Raw genomic sequence first — 6,077 nt, forward strand, 5'->3', positions numbered from 1 at the left:
TGACTGATTTTGGTAGTATTTTAAATTGAACCTAGGGCCTTCCCACTGAGCTACATCCCCAACTGTTATTTTTTATTTTTAGAGGGGGTCTCAAGTCTCTAAAGTTCCCGTGTTGGGCTTGAACCTGAGATCCTCCAGAGTGCTGGGATTATAAACTAGGCATCACCACACCCAGCTACTATTGTATGAGAGTCTAAGAGTGAAAGAGAGGAAATATAACTTTGAATACTTGGAACACATATGTCAGGGAAGCCGTCCTCTAGATGCTTTTCTGTGATGACTCTTAACAACTAGGGGTTATACAGGTAAAATTATTGTTTCCTAATTGTAGACTCTTGAGTCTCTATTCACCTGTAAAGCATACAGGACAGCTGGTGTAAGGTTTCTAATAAATGAAAAAAGACCTCTGGGGGTGTGCAGGGGAAAGCAGGGAAGACCCTCATTTCCAGGGTCTAAGCCAGGAACCAGCGCCCCTGAGCTTCCCTTCACCACCACTGCCCACCGTGTTAGCTCTGGCTTCCTAGGCTGTCGCACACACTGGACAGGAACAAGTTGTAGGCTGTTTTATTGTAAGAATCACAAGTAGTTTTCAAAATTAGGAGTTTTATAAGATGTGTTAAAAATAGGGAATTTGAAAAAAATTATCATAGTAAAAGATACACTGTCATTAGTCCCCTTCAAAAGATTCCCCTTCACTTCTAATACACTTATCCCATCATTCTCAACACCTTCTGAAGCAGTTCTATGAAGCACTTCCGGAAGTCCTCTTTGGTGTCTTTGGCTGTGCTGTTGTGAGTGGTTCGATGTCCTGAATTGATTCAAAACATTTATCTTTCATGATCATTGTGACTTTGGGGAAGAGCCCAGAAGTCACACAGTCCCAGGTGTGGTAAAAAAGGAAAGTGAGGAGAGGAAATACTTCATGTTTTTATGGGCCTGCCTTTCTGCTGGATGGCACTTAGCAGCAGTACTCACTGTACTGTTGATCACACCTCATAAAGACACTCATAAGACAGGACTTCCAGAACTGCTTCAGAAAGTGGCAAGAATGATGGGATGTGTCCAAAGTAAACAGGAGCATTCTGAGGGGGATTAACGATAATGTCTTTCACTGGAATAAAATTTTTAAACATTTAACACTCACCATACATTTTAATCATACCTCGTAAATCTAGCCTTAGAGATTCTGACTCCCTAGGTTTGGAGGGAAGCCTATGAATATTTTACATCTTCTAAAGGGAAGGTTTGCTTCTTGAAGTACAAAAGGCTAGTGCAGAGTACTGAAAGGCTTCCCACAACAAAACAATTAGATCTTGTATGAAGCATATTTTTCACTGTATTGTTGGTTTAGGGAAGTAAGGAAAACAAATGTAATAGGCTGAATAACTATCTCCAAATAAGGTAGAAGGCTAAAGCATGGCAATGTGGTACAGCAACTGGGCACAAGCTGCCAACTGAAGAGACCTGGTAACCCCTGGCACAGGGCAGAAGCTTCTGAGCCTGATGAGATCAACCTGAGAGTCCTACACTCAGTACCAATCTTCTGACACAAGAACACGCTGAACTTGACACCTGATAGCAATCTTCTACATGAAAACAAGCCACGCCTAGCACCTGAAGCCAGTTTTCTAGCATGAGATCAAGTGGGCCACCTGGATCAACCATCAAAGAAGATACTTTTTAAAAGATAGCAGCAATTGACTCTGCACCACCGCCCTCTTGTTCTTGCAGTGGTCCATTCTGCATGTAGAGCATATTTTTCCTTACAAGCATCCTTTTCTCCTTAAGCATTTCTTTTGTGCTACCTTTTCCTTTTATTCTTATTTATTCAAATAAATGTTAATCTTTCACATTCACCAACTGTTCCATCCAATTCACTGAATAGGACAATAAGAATGTGGAAAGCACTGCTGGGCCCTGCACAACCCTGTAACATTTGGTAAGCCAGCCAGGAGGTAACAGCAGGACCAGGAGGTAAGAATGTCGGGCACAGTTATGTTTCTCTTACTGAAATCTGTAGACATGAGCCAAGAAGGACTAGTTTAATGACTGGTTTAGTTTTTTCTCTCTCTCACTCTCTCTCTCTCTCTCTCTTGCTCTCTCTCTCCACCATCGGAAGGCCCCAAGCCTTCCCCAATCCTCTTTCAAACCCCTTCTTACTCCTTTTCTTCCAAGACAGGCAGGGAGAAGCAGGGAGCTCGAAGGTGGTAAAAATTAGTGGAAGCTGGGCACCACCTGGTCCTGCCAGTGGCCACGAGAGAAGAGCCAGTGGAGTGCTGAAGGAGTGTGGAGCAGGAAGCTCATGCATCTGCTGGCTCAGCTTGGGTCTCAGTATCACAGAGCCAGGCCAAGGGAGCATGGCCCCTTTCATTCCTGGCCACTGTACACTTGTAACAGAAATCGGAACACTAACACTCTCGGGTGGGGTGGAGGCTGAGTCTCTCAGTAGTCCAACGACAGAACCACCTGCAGGGGGCTCTAGACCCTTGGAGAAAGCGTGGGAGCTATGATCAGCACTCCCACTTCCTGTGGGGAATGGATGGGGGTGTTGTGCAAGGGGCTGTGATCCCCAGCACACCTGAGCTCCTGTGGCTGGGCCCCAGGCAGTACCCAGAGCAAGGGGCCCATCCTAGAGCCATGGCCACTGCTGCCGGGCACTCCCAGACACATTTAAACCTGGAAGCAGTTCCTGCCACATTAAAAGCTGCTCCCATCTAGTATTTAAAAGCAGAAAAAGCAGCTCCTGCCTATGTAAAAGTGGCAAAGCAGCTCTGGTCTGTTTGAAAGAGGTGCTGCCCATTTAAAGGCACAGGTACAAAAACTACAGACGAGACGGCTCTGTGGCTTTCTGGGGCTTTCTGCTGCTCTCCCTCCCTTTGGCTGTTAGGAACTGTTGTCTTTCAAATAATTCATTTGTTTAAAAGCTAAACTCTTAACCCAGGTGATTTATTTACAGTTCTTGTGAAGATTTATGAGACCCTAAATTAAAGACATCTGACCTACCTCTGATGTTTAATGTTACGCGTTGACTGCTTTGATTATTTGACCAAGAAAGAGATATACAATGCTGACAAATCCAAAACCAAGGGAGGATTTCACTTGAAAGTCTAGAGATATTGGAGAAAGTGTTTACCTCAGGTATTTACAAGGTGTAAAATTTAATTTGTTTACCAACTCTACATTATTTTACATATAAAAGTTCATTGAAATACCATTTTATTATAAATTATCCAGATGCTTCTGAAGTAAAAATGCAAATCTGCTCTGTATAATGTTTTAATTCTTAATCATAACTGAACATGAGATGACTTATGAAAAATGACTCTAAAGCTATTTTGAGTGTGTTTTTATTGGTAAGATATTATGCTTACACTTCTAATCTGGTGGAAAAGGTAGTCTTAAGAACTTCCAAGTATTCTAGATTTTCAAAACTGAATGAGAAAAACTATACCATCAACCTATTGTTTTAATCATCTGGAGAACATCCATGAAACTGATTGTTCCTAATACTTAGTCATTCAGTTCTAATTCATCTAACTGTATCAATACCCACTGTCCACACTGCTTTAGTGTTCCTAAGTACTTTGATTCTGAGAGACTTAACCAAGTCTACAATCACAATGGGTTTCCTTGGACCGTTATTAGCAGATGCTAGTTTGCCATATATTAATAGACATCCTTTAGTGTATTCTTTTGAATGCAATTTGTTCTGTTAGGGATGATGTTAGCCTGCTTTCTGCTATTCCTGTAGGTTCAACCAAAGCACAGCAGCTTATGTAGGTGCTCACTGTGCGGTGATGGATGTTTGAACAACTCTTTCTTATAGTTATTTTTGATGGTAAGTGCCTCATTTTATCTCCAACCTCTCTAACTCTCAGTGGAGACAATGGCCAGTGAGGAAGCTGCTGCAGATTCCTTTGGCCACTGCATAATTTAAAAAGTCACTATTTTATTTTTGTAAGGCCTGTGAATGGACATGGATTGTGGTTTGTGCACCCTCATAGGTAAGAACTAAAGCTGCTGCTTTCAGAGAACATATGAGACTTGGGTTGGATTTCCCCTTGCTTCAAAATTCAGGTAATTAATTTAGATTTCAAAAACTCAGGTAATTACTTTGGATTTCCACCTTTACTGCCTTGATGAGTATAAGGCATACTGTTCTCCAGGCAGTCAGGGAAGCCCTTGCAGGGATTCGCCATGATCTGTTTCTTAAGTGGGTAAGGGAGCCCCTGAAGGCTCCACCCTCCTTCCTAAAGAATTAGTGGGTCACAGTATGTGGAGTTCTAAGGTTTAGGATTACTAGAAAACTAAGACACCATTGTCACTACTATGGCTTTGAGCAGAGATGTCTGCTCCTAAGGAAATATTAAGCTTAAGGAAATACTGAGGCTAAGGACTAGGTAAGTACTTGAGTATCACAAGAGGTAATTAGTGAACTACAGATCTTCCTTCTGCAGTGGATGCCTTCTGAAGGAAGACATAGTTTTCTCTTTCTATAGGCCTCAGTTCGTGCCATGGGAAACATCCTGCACAATGCCCTGTAGATCCCAGCAACCTTGCCACTAGGTCTTATCCTTCAACCTGGGAACAATTTGACCCTGACATTCTGAGAAAGGAACCACTTATTTACTATGGTAATACGGTTTGAGTCCAGTACAAACTAGGACATAGCAAACAATTGGTAAAGGATGTCAGCTTAAATCACAAAATTATTTTGCAGCTAGGCCTTTTCTATAAAAAGTATGAAAAGTTGAATGAAATTCCCTATGTTCAGTGTTTTGTAACTCTTCATCACCAGCAAAGCCCAGAGACTCTGGTAGATAGCCCCCAAGGAAGAGGAAGTTGTTACCATTGATGATCCTGTCGTCAGAGCCCCACCGATGATGTCCGTAGTCAAGGGACCCCAACCCCTCTGTAAGTTGCCCCAGACCCCTCCAGTCTTTGTCAGAGCGGGAGATGAGGTGTTGGCTGGCATAGCCCTCTAGTCAATCCTGATGTGCTTCAGGCACCTCAGCCACCTGACACAGGTGACAGGGGCCAGGCAGTGGCCTGTACATTTGTGTGCCCATTGTCCAGTCTTTGCACTTAAGGCAGGAAACCTTTCCTTGACTTGCCATGGGTTTTTCCTTTAGGCCACTTAGGGGGACTTGAAGCATTGCCGGTTGCAGCAGCCAGAATTTTGTTCTCACTCGTCTGAATCCTAATTGTTGAACACAGAGAAGGCCCTGTCCAGCAATGGAGCCAGCGGCATTTGGGGGCCCATATAAAGTTTTTGTAACTTATACCAAATATCTGTGGCTGGCTGACAAATGAAATGATGTCCCACCAGGGCCTGTTCCTCCCTGGAGGATGGATATAAGTTTGTATATTTATAAAAAGTGTCTACTAATTGGCTATGGAACACGCTGGATTTTCCTCTTTACCCTGTATGATTTCTCACACCGTATCATAATTAACAGACTTCCTAATGCATCTTTTCAGTCCCATGATAAGAGCCCCTATCATGTTAGACACAATTCTTGGTCTATTGCTAGTACTATAGTCCCAGTTTTGTTCTGCCAAAGGGATAACAACCTTTCCAGGGTGATGTCTATCTCCTGACCTCAGGGAATTGTGACTGTTACTTATATAGAATTAGGAGCTTTGCAAATATAATTGCGTTAAGTATGTTAACATGGGGAGGTTATTCTTGATTATCTGGGTGAGTTCTATATAATCACAAGGGTCTTCATATACTACTAAGAGTGAGGTAAGATGGTCAAAAGTAGTAAGGGATGTGATGAGGGGATAAACATTTGAAGCGTTGAATCTAGGCTGACTATGGGAGCTGGAAGACAAGGAATTTCCCCCAGAGCCTCCAGAAAGAACACAGCCCTTTCAGGACCTTGATTTTAGACTGACTTCCACAGCTCTAAGAGAATAAATTTTTTGTAATTTTAAGCAAGTAAGTTTGTGATATTTTATCATAGCAGCAATAGAAAACTAACCACAAAACAAAAATTCAAAGCTGAAGCCAGAATAGTAAGCGACAGCATTATAAAAGGTGAGGTCATCCTGTTGAGGACAAATTGATTTTA

This window comes from Chinchilla lanigera, unplaced genomic scaffold (assembly GCF_000276665.1).
Source record: "Chinchilla lanigera isolate Chin_1 unplaced genomic scaffold, ChiLan1.0 scaffold00188, whole genome shotgun sequence".
NCBI lineage: Eukaryota > Metazoa > Chordata > Mammalia > Rodentia > Chinchillidae > Chinchilla > Chinchilla lanigera.